The sequence below is a fragment of the Staurois parvus genome, unplaced genomic scaffold (assembly GCF_062004578.1).
Source record: "Staurois parvus isolate SC_StPar_1 unplaced genomic scaffold, SC_StPar_1.0 ptg000426l, whole genome shotgun sequence".
Classification (NCBI taxonomy): domain Eukaryota; kingdom Metazoa; phylum Chordata; class Amphibia; order Anura; family Ranidae; genus Staurois; species Staurois parvus.
Window position 1 is genome coordinate 1137501 of NW_028318222.1, and position 19446 is coordinate 1156946.

The window sequence follows — 19446 nt, forward strand, 5'->3', positions numbered from 1 at the left end:
TCCACCACTGCAATGCTCCTGTTCACGAGTTCGTGGCCCAGAAATCTCATTTCGAAACTTGACCAACCACTTTATTCCCCTGACATATCGCCCTGTGACTTTTGGTTGTTTCCAAAATTAAAAAATTATTTAAAAGGGCAGAGATTTGATGACGTTCCAGGCATCCAGTGTGCAGCAACAAAGATACTGCACAGCATTCAAAACAAATTCCAGGAATGTTTCCAGCAGTGGCACAGTTTTCTAGAAAAGTGTGTTGCTTCAGAAGGAGACTGCTTTTTGAAGGTGACAACAGAAGCTAGTGTATAAGTAAACAAACATTTTATTTTTACAGTCCATTCTGGGAATTAAATTGTCATACCTCATATTTGAGTCTGGATAACATAAACCAGGGCATTTTTACATTCTGCTTTTGGTGCTTTCTTTCTTTGATCACCACTTTAAGGAGAGCTGCCTAAGGAGAAACATTCCTTCTATACTGCTTAAAGCAGACCTTCATTCAAAAGTGAAAGTGCCACTAATCTTCTTCCCCACCCCCAAGCCTAACACTTTTTAGGGTTTTTTCTATGGGGAGTGGACACCTTTTTTTTGAAAATTCCTCAATTCTCAAGAAGGATGTTTGCTCTCCTAGGACACATTACATGTCCAATGAGGCTGCAGGGCTAGTCCAACAGTGCAGTGTGTAAAGGCGGCAGGAGATGATGAACCTTTCCTCCATGTTTTCCATTAACTCATTGGGCACCAAGTCTGGCTCACATAAGACTGCCCCCAGGGTGGGTTTTTCTGGGCTATGCTAGGCACCTGTAACTGGATCACTCTCTTAACACATGGGGTACCCTTTGCTCCATGCTTTTTCATTAATGCACTGGGACAAGGCTGAGGCCATTATGGGAGAATACTCAACCTTAAGGCAGGCCTTCACTCTTAGAGATGAACGTACACCATGTACACTTGCACAATAGCTGTCATCCAGCTAACTCTCAGAACCCAAACTGTAAACCAGGTGTATGATGTGCCGGTTACTTGCACTGCACTCCTTTTATTAACTTTAGACCAGGCAGCAGGCAAGGTTTAAACATTTTACTTAGAAAAGGGCAAAACATGACAAGGTCTACATGCACAAGAACAGTCCTTTTCCCTACATCCCTAACGCAGGCTTGTGTTCTGCTCCGCATACCTGCAAAAGATGAAGGCCATCAATGTTAAAGTCCATGATTGTTGGTAGTATCCAGCAGCTGGCGTCTTTGGGCAGCACCACAGATCCCAGAGATCCTCCCATGGTTGATTTGTCAGACCAGGAGAGAGAATCCTATGACATACACATGTGTGTGTTACTCCTGGCGTCAGACCGCTGTTCTTTAGATCTCCAAAGGATCAGTTGGTCAGACCCAAAGAGCCCACCAAGCAAAAGACCTGGGAAAAGACATGAAACCCTAACCCTTCCTTCCGGGGCAGCACCTAACTCAGCTAGCCCACTTACAAGTACAAGCACAGAACAAGTTTGTGAAACGGGAGTCTAGCCTTCTACTCTGACTTTAGTTTGCTATTGAATTTTTCCAGGTCATTGACACAAAGAGGACATTAAAACTGCATCATGGGCTGGAGGTCTGCAGTGATACCATTTGACTTAGAAAAGGCTAAGTTGTCCTGGATTATGGTCAATTAGCATCTTTCTGCACTATTGAATGACAAAATCAAGATGTTTGCAAAAACCTGGAACCCCTTAATCTGATATCTGAAAGGGGATACTCTGGCACCTCAGTATACAGTAGATTTGTGGTCTGGATGTAGGGAGTTGACACGGCCTTCTTCTTTCCCTTCTATCTTTTCTTCTTCCTCTTTTTGTCTGTTCCTACTCTTGGGAGCGTGACATCTCTAGGCTACGCTTTCAGGGAAGTCCACTCCCATTTGTTGGATTGCAAGGTCTTTTCCTCCATTTGATGGAGTTTGGAGACCATGTATAAAACAAGAGACTAGAATGAGCAGCACAGGTTTGTCCAATAGCTCCGCTATCTCTTGCCGAGTCCCAGCTGTAAATTATATAGAGCCTTGATATTCTGCTTTCTAGCTATTGAAGTTATGCTGCTATGGGCTTGATTAATTGAATTTGTCTCAAGTCCATATACTGTAATTCCGTGTCTATTGTTTGGTCTCTAGTTACTAAGGGCTCTAGTAGCCCTTCGCCAAGCCTACCTCAAATAATTCTATATTTATTTTGAATGCTTGTAGAGACATTTGACTTTGCACTTAAATATCATCTTGCAACATTGGTTGTATCTTTATTCTTTGAAAATTTTAGATAAAAATTATGGAAATTAAAACTGCATCAGTGCCACCAAACAAATATTTTCTGGAGAAACTCGGCAATGGCAGCCTACATATTTCTCTCAACACAGGTTACCTTTAAAAGAAAAAAACGTGTTGAGAGAAATAATAGGCATCCATGACTGACACCTGAAAATGCTGGTTCCCTGGCATTTTTTTCGAGTTTACTAACCTAGAGCAGTGTGCAGATAAAAAGCTTTGACTTTAACATGGCTGTATATTTCAGAAAGCACTGATGCCAGGTAATTAGCATTTTAAGACGAAGGCAGGGGCGGAGTGACAACTCGTGGGGCCCCCGGGCAATAGGGGATCATGGGGCCCCTGTGTCCTTGCTCAAACTCAAAAAAACCTATTAAAAAGGTGCCAGGGGCATCTCATGGGGCCCCCTACTGACCCCGGGCCCTCAGGCAGTGCCAGAGTTTCCAAATGGTCAGTCCGCCCCTGGACGAAGGTCAGCATTGGCCACATCAATATTCCCTATTTTGACAAAGCTAGTTTGCACGTGATGTTTGCAGCACAGCTGATTGTCTCTTTGTGATTCTACCCCCCCCCCCACACCATCTCAGTATGAGCTCTGCTGTACTGGGACTTTAAAAGGCTAATGCTAAATTATAATCGGATACATACCATATACTGCTTCCATTAAAATATACCTTTAATGATGAATTAATGATTAGAGATGCATTCATTTGTTTATTTTATATCTGACAGGAGTTGAGCTTTAGCTTTTCATTCAAGAGTTCTGATGCTCAGCATTGTATCAACGGTCAGAGTTTAGTGTCCTAGCATACACTAATTACATTCTACTAAATCCAGACTTCTACTATACCACAAATTATTAGCTTGATGAAGAAACCTTGTGTGCTGCTGACTACTATTGACTGGTATATTAAATTATCAAAAGATTAAAAGCTGATTATGCAATACAGTACCAAAGCTGGGAACAGTGTTATGACTAACAATGCATTAATTCTCCCCATGTAGAAAAGAAAATCATTACTTAATTCCATGGCTCATAGCAGGCAGGTTGATGCATAAATCTACTGGACCAATTAGCTATGACTTGGTGAAAACCTGCATTTCTTTCAGTTTCCATTAAAGGTATACTACTGTCAAAAAATATATACAGGTGTACCTCGGTTTACGAACACCTCAGTTAACGTAATTTTTGATTTACGAATGAAAATCCATGGAAAATAATGCCTCGGTGTGCAAATTATTTACAAATTTTATTTACAATACGAAGTGTATGTTGGTGCCGATTTTTAAATGCAATTGCCGGCTTTTTTTTTTTCTTCGCTATAGCTCACAGAATTAGCTGTCACTTTCCCTGGAGCTAAAGGATACTTTGTTTCTTTTATCTCGGGAAACAAACTAAAAGAAAACATGGTTTCTTTTAACTCGGGGAAATAAACTGACAGGAAACTTTCTGTTAGCTGGGGGGAAAGTGACAGCTGATTCTCTGACCTATAGTGAAGAAAAAACCCTCCGATAATTATATTTAAAAACTGGCACTGACCTATAGTGACATCGACTTTTTTTAAACTTTTTTCTGACCTCTGGAATGGATTGATTGGTTTTCAATGCATTCCTATGGGAAACCGCATTTCGGTTTACGATTTTTTTGCACTACGAAACGGCCCAGAGAACGCATTAAATTTGTAAACCGAGCTACACCTGTATGTTATCAACATCATAATCTCAAATTATGTGCTCCTAGAACTCCTTTTGCTTTATGTGCTGCAGTAGACCAAAGGCAAGTTCCCTAGGACCCCATTGTGATCCTGACTGCCACTAGATGTTCCCACATGTCTTCAATCAAAAAATCAATATTTATATATATCTTTAGCTGCCTAGAGCTCTTTTATACTTTTTTAATGTGTCTTTTTCATCAAAGGTCACCCCTTATGTATGTAGCGCTACCCCTGAAGGAGCCATTGATATATTTGGGTCCTCCGCTCTTTACCTAGACAGAGCCCCACTCCTGCTGACAGCACATAAATACCTTTTTCCTGGTGCTGTTAGCTGAAGTACCCTTTAAAAGGGAGGCTTATTATGTCCTGCAGGACCTAGAACATAAATTATAGCTCTCTGACTGGAAGATCACACCCCAATTCAAAAGGCTAACAAATTCAAAAGGCTAACAAAAGAACAATAGGCTAGCTTACCTGAGGGCTCTCAGACCCTTAGGCTGACCATACATTATACAATCTGTTTGTACCAAAACCATGCAACATGAGGTCAAACAAACCCTTTCAATTTGTATGCAATTGGGCAGGCCCTTGCACTACATAGTTGAAGGTAAAGCTAAAGGAAACTAAATAAGAATATTGTATAATGTATGGCCAGCTTACGTGTCTAAATAACCCCATGATATAGACTTCAGCCGGTGTAGATGGGACCCTTTACATTGGTGCGCAGAGCACGGTGACGTTACTTTAGGTGGTGAAGTCAATTGAGACACTTCACTTTAAGAGATGGAAATTATTGGATTAGGTCACTTTAAGAGGTGAAGTTATTGGGACAGTTAACTTTTTAATAGACACAGTCAATGGGGAAGTTCAATAAAGTTAAATTGAATTTAGTTAGCAGGAGCACCCCTTTAAGTTGCCTAGGCCAAAGCAAATGCAGTTGAAGAGGGGGGTTCTGCTAAGCAGGGAACAAAATAGTGATACCGGTCTGCAATCTGGGAGCAGTAGCTGCAGTAGTGAAGAAGGTGGCAGCTTGCAGCAGTAGATAGCAGTGGAATGTTTGCCTCTGATAAAACTCAAAGCAGCGTTCCACCCAAAAGTGGAAACTCCGCTTCTCTTCCCCCCCCCCTCCCCACTGCCACATTTGGCATCTTATGGGGGGGAGCAGGTACCTGGTTTTGACTGGTACCAGCTCCCACTTCCAGCTCAGTTCGCTCCCCCCCCCCAACAGCCCTCTTGGAAACTTCACAGGTCTCAGAGGACTGTGGCCCATTCACAAAGTGCAGCGCACTTCTTGCATGCACAGTAGGAAACTGACTGTGAAGCCGGAAGGCTTCACTGCTGGTTTCCCTTCGTCATGATGGTGGCACCAGCACCCGGCAGCCAACTGAAGAATCAGCTTGGGATGAAGATACCACTGCACCCTGGACAGGTGAGTGCCCTACTATTGAAAGTCAGCAGCTACAGTATTTGTAGCTGCAGACTTTCAAATATTTTTGGCAGGGTGGACGGGGGCCGGAACTCCGGTTTAATGCCAAGAAGTGTTTGCAGCCTAGGCAGGCCTGAAAAGTAGCAAATGCTAACTGTATCTTACAATAATGATGCATGGGTCAGTGTAATGGAACCGGAACCCAGACCCAGAGTTTTTCCGTTATACCACAGCTTCCCCTGTCCGAACACCATCCACGGACCACACCCTTGAAATCCCCTTTAGGAAACAGACAGAACCCAGCTCTTCTTAATACACGAAGCCAACTCTTTTTATTTTAACACAAAACACAGGATATATACAGAGGGCGGAGAAACACAACCAGGGACAGGAAATACATCATCAGCCCGCCCCATCCCACCAAGACACAAAACAATGGGATGAAACACATGGCAAAGGACATTGACCAACCCCCACACCAATACACAAACAGTACATCCCATAATAGTTGGCTGGACAGGAAGACACAGCACAATGGGGGGTAGCACATGGCAAACAGACAATGGACAGCCATGTGGCCGAGAACAAAGGAACACACACTATACACAAGACTCAGACATTCACATACACACCCTGTACCCCTTAACAGGCACAGGGTGCCTTAAACATAATTGGAATTTGGGAAGATGATACAGAGGTCCCCCTACCCCCAAAAGTCACTCCCGTCACAGTCAGCAACCTTTTCACTTAGTTTCTGTGGTAATTCAAAAAAGTATAAGTTTTCATGCCCCTTAACTGAGGTTGCAGCTGTGGCGGTTGGGACACATGCACTTCTGCAATTGAAGGGTCTCCTCAGGATAGTCCTCTCACTCAGCGTTCAGCACAATAGTCTCTCTTTTATGGTTGAAGGAACAAAGGAACACAGTGCCTCTAAGTGTGTACTGTAATAGTATTTAATAAGAAAAGTAGTAACTCACATCTTAGAAATTAAAAACAGGTTCATGTAGCGGAGAGGTAAAACGTCTTCTAGCCAGATGTTGGGTCACTGTACCAGAAGGAGATAGCCTAGGTCCACCAGCAGATGCTCAGAAACGCGTCACACATTGATGACACATACACAGCACCATCTGCTGGTGGACCTAGGCTATGTGTAGCATAGGTGGTGAAGCCTTGCAGAGTCTCCAAAATGTCCACGGTCGGTTACGTCTGACGTCATCAATGTGCAACGCATTTCTGAGCATCTGCTTGCGGACCTAGGCTATCTCCTTCTGGTACAGTGACCCAACATCTGGCTGTAAGACGTTTTACCTCTCCACTACTGTTTTTAATTTCTAAGATGTGAGTTACTACTTATCTTCTTATTAAATACTATTACAGTACATACTTGGAGGCGCTGTGTTCCTTTGTTCTTTCTACCGCAGAGTTACGCTTTGCTCCATCGCAGCTTGCCCCCAGTGCCTACTTGACTACCCCTGCCCAATTGGAACTTCATACTACATACATGGATTGCTACACCATGCACCTGCCATTCTCCTTGTACTGAATCTTTTACAGTTCCCCAGCAATCCTGTACAACTCAGCTTAACTGAGCCTGGTCTGCAATAGTACAGTTTGGCACAGTCACACAAGTCCTCCTTCGCACTGGGATGTCTCTCCCCAACTCCCATGTGTCTTCCTGGGCTTTTCCTTTTATATACTCTCACCCCTTGGCGATAGCTTATGGACTCTGTAGTTTAACTCGAGCTTTGCTGTGTGAAAAGTCCCGCTTCCAGCTTACAACTCCCAGAAGGCTCTGAATACCTGTGTTGGAGCTATGGCAAATTGAAAGTGCTGAATACAGACATTTTGTGGATAAATAGTTATGCATTCTCAGTAGCCATGCATAGCGTGTACTTGTATTTTTGATGGTATGCTTGGTTTGAATTGCCAAGATTTGTGGCAGGTCAGTGTTACCAAAAACACTAATCTAAAGTGTGACCGTGTTGGGCCTGTCATTGTGGAAAAAGAAGTAAATGGCAGGCAAGGTTCTCATAAATGCAGATGGCTGTTCTAAGCAGAGAAACTGTTTTTTTGTTTTTGTTTTCTTTTTCTCCAGGTTTTGTAATTCCTGGGTTGGGTTCTGAATTCCAGAGGCTTCAAAGAGCTTTGAGAGGGAAGTAGCCTTTAATCTTGTGTCCCCGTTTTACCAGAGACCAGCAGACTGTGTGTGTTCAGGTGTGCACATCCTTTATAGTCAAGGGCATGAAAGCAGTTCAGGGTTCCACCTGGGAGACAGGAGGTTCCCTGAACAAGTTAGGGTGTTGGTCAGTGCAGGAGTTGTGAGGGTGCAGAGAGAGCCAAGAAAGCTGCAAGAAATGAGAGAGAGGGATAGAATTGTATGTGAGCACAGTGCTGCTGTTTAACAGTATATGGGACCAGACCAAATGCTTAGGCTTTAGGCCTGAGCAACGACGCTGCGAAACAAAGCCAGCAGGCTAAAGGACAGTTTTTAGTTTGTGCTCTGAAGGGATGGTGGAAACCTCTGCAAAGGCATCCTTTGTTTTGTGGAACTATTTTTTAAACAATTGGGCTAACAAGTCCTACAACAATATTTCCCGGCTGGACTGAACGTATTGGTAAGTACTACACTTGAGCCAAAACCCCAAAATATCACAAAAGGAAAATCCTTAAATAGGCGACAAAGAAGAATTTCTTAATTATACTTGTAAATGCTGTGAAAAAGTAATTGCTCGCTTCTTGATTTTGTTTTTTTTTTGCATATCTGTCACACTTAAATTATTCAGATCATCAAACAAATGTAATATTACACAAAGATAAATACAAAATGCAGTTTGTAAATGATGATTTCATTTATTAACCCCTTCACTCCTAAGGGTAAAAGAAATCTTAAAGCCTAAGTAAAATTTTACAACTTTTGACGTGTTAGAAAAACCGCACATATCATCACAACTGCTTTGTACATCCAGGAGAATTATACCTTGTTTTTTTACCACCATTTACCACCAAATTGGGCTTTCATTTGGTGGTAAATGGTAATGGATATCTCCTTTTTTAATTTTTTTTCTTTCTATCAAAGGAAAACTGGCCCAAAATAGTAAAAAAAAAATTTGTTTTTTAATGTTACTGTGTTTTTTTGTTACTACCATAATCTACCATCAAACAGCCCAAATAATTTTTCCAGCTCTTGACAATCGCATACCATATATGATATACATATATGATACCATATATGTGTATGTTATTTGTTGTTTGTACCTGTACTACAGCCCAGAAAAAAGTGCACATTTTTTTTTTCTACCTAAAACACACTGAAACTGACCAATTTTAAAAAAATAAAAAAAACACAAAATCCTGACCTTTGACCTTGACCCAAACACTAACCCTGGCACTGAATTAGATCAAACCTTGTTCTAGGTATTATTTTTTTATTTTATTGTTTAATATTTATTTATCTTTTTATTTTTTTACAAGGGGGGTCAGGCTTCGCAGTGACTGATCACTGTGATAGCCAATCAGAGGCTAGCAGAGCAATCATGTGACCCTGAATCGTGACTCCTGGGTTACGATCATTAGAATGGGACCCGGGGCTCTCAGTTACACCCAGGGGAGGACTGACAACTCATGGGGCCCCCGGGCAATAGGGGATCATGGGGCCCCTGTGTCCTTGCCCAAACTCAAAAAAGCCTATGAAAAAGGTACCAGGGGCATCTCATGGGGCCCCCTACTGACTCTGGGCCCTCGGGTAGTGCCCGAGTTTCCAAATTGTCAGTCCGCCCCTGGTTACACCCCAGTCTCATGCTGAGAGTGCACTGTGCGGCACCTCCCAGCACAGAGACAGGTACACAAATATGCGGCCCGACAGAAAAAAGCCCAGTTCTGTGAGGCCACATATTAGTGTGACGTTGGCGTCAAGGAAAAAAAGCTGTTCAAACCTGCCTGGCTCTATGCGAAAAAGTCATTGCTGCCTAAACCCCTTGCTGCATAATCCAAGTGTGCTTGAGCTTGAGGTCACAAACTGATGGCTGGACATTCTCCATCAGGATTTTCTGATAGAGCACAGAATTCATGGTTCCATCAATTATGGCAAGTCATCAAGGTCTTCACAGGCCTGAGATTGAGCTCTGCAGTCACTTTTGCTGCAGTTGTTTTCTTATTCCAGGTCACAATCCTGTGCCATGTCATTTTGTCTCTTTCGGTCAGTTGATCATGTCAACCGCACTTATACTTATTAGATTACATTTTCCCAGAAACTGCACATGGTGTCATGACCTTTGATACGGTACCTGGTGACATAGCAAATAAATTGGCAACTTCAGTTAGAGGCACCAGCTAAGCCGGCACCAACAATTTGCCCTCTTTCAAGCTCGGTAAGCTTTGGCAAGACTCCGTAGTCTAGCAGAGCATGCAGTGAAAGGTGAAAGTGAGGATTCACAACTATTAGCTAGGTGTCTCATCACACAGCAGAAGCAAACGAATATTACATCACTTCCGCTTTCAACATGAAACTTGTCAACACTTTCACACCTGCAAATCATTTAGTGTATATATAGGGGCCAAGGTCCCTTTGCAGAGGCACCATCACTCTGTATAGGCAAATAAAAAAGTGTCTTTAAAGTTCAACTCCAGCCTTGGCATGGTAAAGGGCTATAATCTCTTTTGGGTTTCCTTGTGGTGTTTCCACTCATTTTGGGTTTTTTCCTGCAATTTCTGTTCCTAGAGAAGCAACAGAAAAATCTCCCCAAAATGAAGGGAGACGCAACCTCTCATCTGTCAATAAAACAAGTGCACTATTGGAGAATCTCCCCTCTAATAGAGATGGGTTCTGCAAAACAAAGTGTTTCTTTTTGGATTCATTAAGTCTAAAATTCTTGTTTTGCCATATTCTTTACGTTAGGTTGATTTGTTTTCAGAATTGGTTTTCTATAATTGGTTTCGGATCATAGAATCGTTGTTCCATATCGATTTCATATTTTCTACTTTGATGTGACTTTCTTGCATTGATTGACTTTGGCCAATCCTAAAAATACAGAGGGTGACACAGGTTATTGAACTTACAAAACCATCTGAAGTGGCAAATGAATACAAATTAATTTGATGTTTTGTTATAATTTCTTTAGGATTTGTTGAAATTCCTTACTATTGTGATTCTGAGATTCGAAGATATCCAAATCTCCGAATAACAAAAATTTAATTTGAATTTTGATTCGTAACAAAACGGATCATGTCAACCCTTTACTCATGTTTCTTAAAATTTTGGATTGCCTCTCACTTTATACCTAATTGAGAATGGTCCTTAGTCCCTAATAGGACATTTAAAAACATGTTAGAGGTTCAAACTCTTCCATACTCTATCCAAGCTAGGAAAAAAGTATGGGCTGGAGTTCTACTTTAATAGTATATGTACTGCTTCTATATAACAAAGCACTTGCGCTCAGATATTAAACCAAAAAGAAAATGGAATATAATAAAATAAACAGAATACAATCAGCTTGCACATAGGTAGGAGATGTTACAATATAAAATTAAAAAATGCAGCACTAATTAGGTAATCATATAAAAGTCAAAATAAAGTCCATATAAGTCCCCAAATGAATTGAACCAGGTGCATAAAAAGATTTCGATCCAAAAACCGTCACCATACACCCAGAACAAATTGGCCTCTTACCAGACAATTTGACTGTACAAGACCAGTCGGCAAGTGCAGTGTGATATAACATCAATACAGCAAACGACCCTCAGTAGAAATCCTCTCCCAGATGAAAGATAACTTCTCCACTTTTAAAGATCTCCAAAGTTAAAGAAACTCCCAACCAACAGTCAAGAAATAAGTAAAAAGAAGAAAAGGCAACTCATAGTGCAGTAGTTAAATAGGGGCCCCTGACGAGGTCTTTCTGATGATGAAACGTGTTGGGTGGAGCCTTGGTGTGTGACGTCACCACGCTCTGGAGGGTGGCCATCTTGTTGGTTTGAAACTTTTCTGTTTTCAATGCTGGTTATCTTACATTTTGATGTACGTGGATCCTTAATAAATTTGCCAAAGTTTAATTTAACTACTGCACTATGAGTTGCCTTTTCCGTTTACTTATTTCCTGACTGTTGGATGGGAGTTTCTTCAACTTTGGAGATCTCTAAAAGTGGAGAAGTTATCTTTCATCTGGGAGAGAATTTCTACTGAGGATCATTTGCTGTATTGATGTTATATCACACTGCGCTTGCTGACCGGTTTTGTACAGTCAGATTGTCTGGTAAGAGGCTAATTTGTTCTTGGTGTATGGCGACAGTTTTTGGATCAAAATCTTTTTATGCACCTGGTTCCATTCATTTGGGGACTTATATAGACTTTATTATGACTTTTATATGATTTCCCAATTAGTGCTGCATTTTTTTCATTTTATATGTACTGCTTCTGTCTGTCAAGAAAAAGTGAGTGTTGATGCTACTGAGAACAGGAAAGACCTGCACGGACACAACCGCCTGCAGGGTACGCCCAAAGCATACTGATTCTCCCTTCAGGGAGTTGACAAGAGAGCACACAGTGAGCACAGAAAGAATAGGAGAGGCGGAGATGTTGGTAATACAAGGAAGTCAGTCCGGAGTTAAGAGACTCTGCTCTGCATCCAGCGTGGTTTACATTCTCCATTGTACAGTCACTTAATGTGCTGAAATGGCAAAGCCAGGAGACCTCTGTCTAATGAGGCCATATCAGTCAATACAGGTCAATGACCTAAGTAGAAAGGACCCAAGGCAGTATGTACATCTGAAGACAATGCTGGAAAGATGGAATGAAAATGGTTTCTATTAATATAAAATATAAGAGCAAAATAAACGCAGCAATCAACATTATACTCTGAATACACCTAGAAAAATCAAGTTGAACTATAAATAAGACTGGTTACCCACATACAGTAATTCCAACCTTTGTGTCCTGAGAAGGTATTTATCAGTTAACTGAGATATTTGTCCTGGCTGCTACAAAAAATTAAAAATACTACTACAGGGAGAGGAAAACCAATCAGTTTCCTCCATTGTTCTGTATTCACATCATTGTGTTGAGTAGGGAGCCATCTATTGGGCATTCACTGCAATTACACACTTTTGTCAATAAAGAACAGGAAGTGTCACATTACTGTTATAAATAAAGATTTACCTCTGCACTTCCACTGTAGCTTCCAGAAGGACACACCAGTGAAGGCTTCCTTTCTCCCTTTGATGCACATATGCCTGTAAGTTCTTTCATTGTGTTTGTTAACCCCATGACACCAAGATAACACAGATATGTGGCCCCACTACTTTGGCCTTTTTGACGTTGGGCTGCATATTTGCGAATCTCCCTTTGTGATGGGAGCATGCCGCACAGTGCACCCCCAACATGAGAGTGGGGTCTCACTAAGAGTGCCGGGTCCCATACGAACAGTTGGGACCCGGAATGCCCGATTCCGGGTCACTTGATTAATGTGATAGCCTCTGATTGGCTATCACAGTGATCAGTCACTGTGAAGCCTGCCCCTGTGTTTTCTTTCTCTGAGTGGAGGAGAGTGATACATTGTATCTCTCACTCTCTCCTTGCAGAGAGGAAAAAAAAAGTGTAAAAAAAAAAAATATTAATAAAAAATTAAGAAGAATACCTAGATGAAGGATTGATCTGGGTCAGTGCCAGGGTTAGTGTTTGGGTCAAAGGTCAGGGTCAAAGATCAAGGTCTGGGTCAAAGGCTAAGGTCAGTATATTTTGGGCCGGATTTTTTTTTTAAATTTGTGTTAGTGTTAGCATTAATGTCAGTGTGTTTTAGGTAGGGAAAAAAAAGCAAAATGCGCACTATTGATTCTGGACTGTACTACGAGTACAAACAACATACACATACAGTATGTGATATCGCTGCGATCATCAGGAGCAGGAGAATTTATTTTGGGTTGTTCTTTGGTGGTAGGTTATGGTAGTAACAAAAAATATACAGCTAAATTAACAAAAATGGATTTTTGCTTTTACTATTTTAGGCCAGTTTTCCTTTTATAAGAAAATAAAAATCAGGAGATATCGATAACCATTTACCACCAAATGAAAGCCCAATTTGTCCTGAAAAAAACACGGTATAATTCACCTGGATGCACAAAGTAGTTGTGATGATATGTACGCTTTTCTCAACACATCAAAGTTGCAAAATTGTGCTTAGGCATTAACATTTGGCATGAAGAGGTTAAAGTCACATATATAGCTAGACCATGATTTGTAGGTAGCTGTTGGCAAGAAATAGGTTCATTTTAAGCATTTGTGAGAGACGTGTACAAGAATATTGTAATTTCAGTTTATGTGATTGTATTGCAGTTTTATAAGATTATTCACAGAAGTAAATTCAGTTTTGGAATTAAACACAACACTGCTTCTGTCAGTTTTGTTAGCTAGCTGTTGGCTAACCGTTAGTAGGACAGCAAATCCACAAATAACTCTTCTTCCTACAGAAAAAGCAGTGGGCTTCTCACTCCCTGTAATGAGCTGAAAACAAATGCATCAGTATCACTGAAATCTCAAGCAGTGGTGCCCTGAATTAGTTCTCCACTTCTGTACTACAGAATGCCCCCCTTTTGTTATTGTGATACGGAGAGGGGGAGGTATTCTGCAGAGGGGATTTCAGGCAAGGCTGACAACACTTCTTGAGATTTTAGTGCAGCAGTGGCTACGTTGTCAGCTTATTACATGAAGTTAGGAGCTCACTGGATTTCTGGCAGGATCAACAGGTGTTTTTCTTGCAGCATTTGTTATGAGATAAAACATGGAAGAAGCTGCATGCATTGCAGAGAGGTACTGTTTACTTTTTTTTTTTTTCTGCCCAGACATTCACTTTAACCTATACCATGTAACCCATATGTGCAGTGGCAGGGAGCTTGGGCCTTAACCACTTAACCATTTCCCGTCCGGCCTATGTACATAAACGGCTGGAGGGGAGCGCTGTCGTTTCTAAATGTCCCCCCGCATACATTGCCTGTGCGGTCTCCCTGGGAGCACGTGGCACCTTGATCAGTGCCCGTTGTGTCTGGAGAAGGGGCGGACTGACCATTTGGAAACTCTGGCACTGCCTGAATGCCTGGGGTCAGTAGGGGGCCCCATGAGATGCCCCTGGTACCTTTTTCATAGGATTTTTTGAGTTTAGGCAAGGGCACAGGGGCCCCATGATCCCCTATTGCCCCATGAGTTGTCAGTCCGCCCCTGGTCCGGAGGACACAGCGGAACACTGATCGCTGTACGGGACCTCTGTGTGAGGTCCAGAATTATGTGATCAGTGATTGGCCAATCAGTGATCACATGAATAGAAGTCAACAAGATGTCACTTCCTGACATCATTGCTTACTACTAGTGAAATCTAGTAGTAATGATCACAGAGGTCACATGGTACAAGGCTATTCAGAACAGCCTTGTACCATGTGACAAGCTGTGACCAATCACAGCTCGCACAGTGTTTCTTAATGGCTGCAAAAATGCAGCCAGAGAGAAGGAGAAATTATTACTTTTACAGCCTTTATGGGGGTAAAAACAATCCGTGTAAAAAAAGAAAAAAAAATCTTCATCACCCCCCACAAGTAGTACAGTGTCACTATGGTGACACTGTACTACTAGGGTGACAGTATGTTAAAAACAAAAACATAAATATAAAAAAAATTAAAATTTTTGAACAATTATAACTAGAGATGAGCGAATCGAAGTATCCGAAGTGGAATTCGAGTCGAATATCTGAAAAATTTCGATTCGTGCCGAATCCGAAAAATAGCCTAATTCGGACGCGCGAATCGAAATTTTTCAGAAAATGGCGGCTGACATGTGCGGCGACGGAGCGGGGATGTCTGGGAAGGCGCGCAGACAAGGCGCGCTGACCCATAATGCATGCCTCAACTACATGTGATCGCATCAGCCTATCAGCAGCCAGCCAGCCAGCACTGTGTAATGGTCGAGCTATAAATAGCGGCCATTTTGGAATTCTTCATTTGCCTGCAGTTATTGAACAGAGGCAGACCGCTCTGTACTAGGGACAGGGACAGAGTTAGGGCCACAGAAACGATAATTGGGGACAGAGAAAAGTTACTTAGGGACAGAGAACCATTACTCAGGGACACAGACTTGTTAATGAGGGCCACAGAATCGTTATTTAGGGACAAAGAAACGCTAGTTAGGGCCACAGAATTCATAATCAGGGACAGACAGAATTGTTACTCAGTGCCAGAGAATTGTTACTTAGGGCCACAGAAACGTTATTAGGGCCACAGAATTGTTACTCAGGGACAGACAGAATTGTTACTGAGTGCCAGAGAATTGTTACTCAGGGACAGACAGAATTGTTACTGAGTGCCAGAGAATTGTTACTCAGGGCCACAGAAACTTTACTTAGGGCCAGAGAATTTTTACTCAGGGACAGACAGAATTGTTACTGAGTGCCAGAGAATTGTTACTCAGGGACAGACAGAATTGTTACGGAGTGCCAGAGAATTGTTACTTAGGGCCACAGAAACTTTAATTAGGGCCACAGAATTTTTACTCAGGGACAGACAGAATTGTTACTGAGTGCCAGAGAATTGTTACTCAGGGACAGACAGAATTGTTACGGAGTGCCAGAGAATTGTTACTCAGGGCCACAGAAACTTTACTTAGGGCCAGAGAATTTTTACTCAGGGACAGACAGAATTGTTACTGAGTGCCAGAGAATTGTTACTCAGGGACAGACAGAATTGTTACGGAGTGCCAGATAATTGTTACTCAGGGCCCCAGAAACTTTACTTAGGGCCAGAGAATTTTTACTCAGGGACAGACAGAATTGTTACTGAGTGCCAGAGAATTGTTACTCAGGGACAGACAGAATTGTTACTGAGTGCCAGAGAATTGTTACTTAGGGCCACAGAAACTTTACTTAGGGCCACAGAATTGTTTCTCGCACAGACACAGAATTGTTACTCGCACAGACACAGAATTGTTACTGAGGGCCACAGAACTGTTACTTGGGGCCACAGAAACGTTAATCAGGGACACAGAATTGTTACTGAGGGCCACAGAACTGTTACTTAGGGCCACAGAATTGTTACTCGCACAGACACAGAATTGTTACTCAGGGACACAGAATTGTTACTCAGGGACACATAATCGTTTAATTAAAGAGTATGTCAGACAACATGCAGAGGAGTGGCAGAGGAGGCAATGTTTTAGGAGCGAGCAGACGTGGCAGCAGAGGAAGGGGTCGAGGCAGCACTATTCGCAGCCAGAGGCCAGTGCTCCCGGTGTCATCCAGCGGTCGTGTCTCCACCGACAACCCTGCCGTCGTCGATTGGTTGGCTCGGTCGTCTTCCTCTTCCCAGGTCACCTCTGACACCTACAGCCAACGGTCGGTGGGTACGTCAGACACAACCGTTAGTTGGCATGGCCCGGGACCTAGCCCACTGAAATCACGTGTCCTCTACCTGCCCCTGTCCTTTGGTGTTCCCTCACCAAGCGAAGTATCGCATGCTGTGGGCTCAGCCCCACTGTACAGTGAGGAAGAGCTAACAGAGGGCGGTCAGGAACGGGGGGAGACATCCGCCTTTTCAGCAGCTAGGCGAAGAAGTAGTGGCGAGGAGAGTGGCCCGGTAGCCGGTCTAGAGACAGGTCTGTCTCCTGACCCAGACGCAGCCGAGGGGGCTAGTAGTGAGGCGGAGACCCTACTTGATGATGAGGAGGTTGATCGCACTTGGCAGCCTCGTCGTCATCAGGCAATTTCTTCCGCATCATCAGGAGAAGAGGGTGGCAGCTTGGCAGTGAGCGAAACAGTCGGTGGGTTGCCCAGGAGACAGCAGGAGGGTCGCAGCAGTGTCAGTGGAAGCAGTGTCAGTGGAGCCAAACGGCCACGGAGTAGAGCACCAGCTCCACTGCAGCCTACCACCACGGCCAGTAGTGGTGCCGGTGTGCACGGAGGAAGCAGCAGTCAGCCATTGAGGAGTATCGGGGGCAAAGTTTCCTACTCGGCGGTGTGGCAATTTTTCGTCAAGCCGCCCGAGGAAGTAAACGTAGCCGTATGTCGACTATGTGGCCAGAAAGTCAAGCGTGGCCAGGGGGCCCATGTTGGGACTATTTGGGCCATGTTGGGACAATGGGAGACCTCCCATTGCTGCTGTCTCCATCGCCACACTCTGCCATGTGCCACTTTCAGGTCTCCTCACACACTGCTGGTGTGTTCAGTTTTTTGACATAGGGTGCTGGCAGATTACGGGCCTCCCATAGCTGCTGCCAGGCCCCTAATCTGCCATAGGCCCCTATATACCGCCTCCTCATGCTGCTGCCAGGTCCAGAGTCTCTCATGGGTCCCTGTACGGCCTCCCATTGCTGCTGTCTCCATCGCCACACTCTGCCATGTGCCACTTTCAGGTCTCCTCACACACTGCTGGTGTGTAGAATTTTTTGACATAGGGTGCTGGCAGATTAAGGGCCTCCCATAGCTGCTGCCAGGCCCCTAATCTGCCATAGGCCCCTATATACCGCCTCCTCATGCTGCTGCCAGGTCCAGAGTCTGTCATGGGTCCCTGTACGGCCTCCCATTGCTGCTGTCTCCATCACCACACTCTGCCATGTGCCACTTTCAGGTCTCCTCACACTGCTGGTGTGTTGAATTTTTTGACATAGGGTGCTGGCAGATTAAGGGCCTCCCATAGCTGCTGCCAGGCCCCTAATCTGCCATAGGCCCCTATATACCGCCTCCTCATGCTGCTGCCAGGTCCAGAGTCTGTCATGGGTCCCTGTACGGCCTCCCATTGCTGCTGTCTCCATCGCCACACTCTGCCATGTGCCACTTTCAGGTCTCCTCACACTGCTGGTGTGTTGAATTTTTTGACATAGGGTGCTGGCAGATTATGGGCCTCCCATAGCTGCTGCCAGGCCCCTAATCTGCCATAGGCCCCTATATACCGCTTCCTCATGCTGCTGCCAGGTCCAGAGTCTCTCATGAGTCCCTGTACGGCCTCCCATTGCTGCTGTCTCCATCGCCACACTCTGCCATGTGCCACTTTCAGGTCTCCTCACACACTGCTGGTGTGTAGAATTTTTTGACATAGGGTGCTGGCAGATTATGGGCCTCCCATAGCTGCTGCCAGGCCCCTAATCTGCCATAGGCCCCTATATACCGCCTCCTCATGCTGCTGCCAGGTCCAGAGTCTCTCATGGGTCCCTGTACGGCCTCCCATTGCTGCTGTCTCCATCGCCACACTCTGCCATGTGCCACTTTCAGGTCTCCTCACACACTGCTGGTGTGTAGAATTTTTTGACATAGGGTGCTGGCAGATTATGGGCCTCCCATAGCTGCTGCCAGGCCCCTAATCTGCCATAGGCCCCTATATACCGCTTCCTCATGCTGCTGCCAGGTCCAGAGTCTGTCATGGGTCCCTGTACGGCCTCCCATTGCTGCTGTCTCCATCGCCACACTCTGCCATGTGCCACTTTCAGGTCTCCTCACACACTGCTGGTGTGTAGAATTTTTTGACATAGGGTGCTGGCAGATTATGGGCCTCCCATAGCTGCTGCCAGGCCCCTAATCTGCCATAGGTCCCTATATACCGCTTCCTCATGCTGCTGCCAGGTCCAGAGTCTGTCATGGGTCCCTGTACGGCCTCCCATTGCTGCTGTCTCCATCGCCACACTCTGCCATGTGCCACTTTCAGGTCTCCTCACACTGCTGGTGTGTTGAATTTTTTGACATAGGGTGCTGGCAGATTAAGGGCCTCCCATAGCTGCTGCCAGGCCCCTAATCTGCCATAGGCCCCTATATACCGCCTCCTCATGCTGCTGCCAGGTCCAGAGTCTGTCATGGGTCCCTGTACGGCCTCCCATTGCTGCTGTCTCCATCGCCACACTCTGCCATGTGCCACTTTCAGGTCTCCTCACACACTGCTGGTGTGTAGAATTTTTTGACATAGGGTGCTGGCAGATTAAGGGCCTCCCATAGCTGCTGCCAGGCCCCTAATCTGCCATAGGCCCCTATATACCGCCTCCTCATGCTGCTGCCA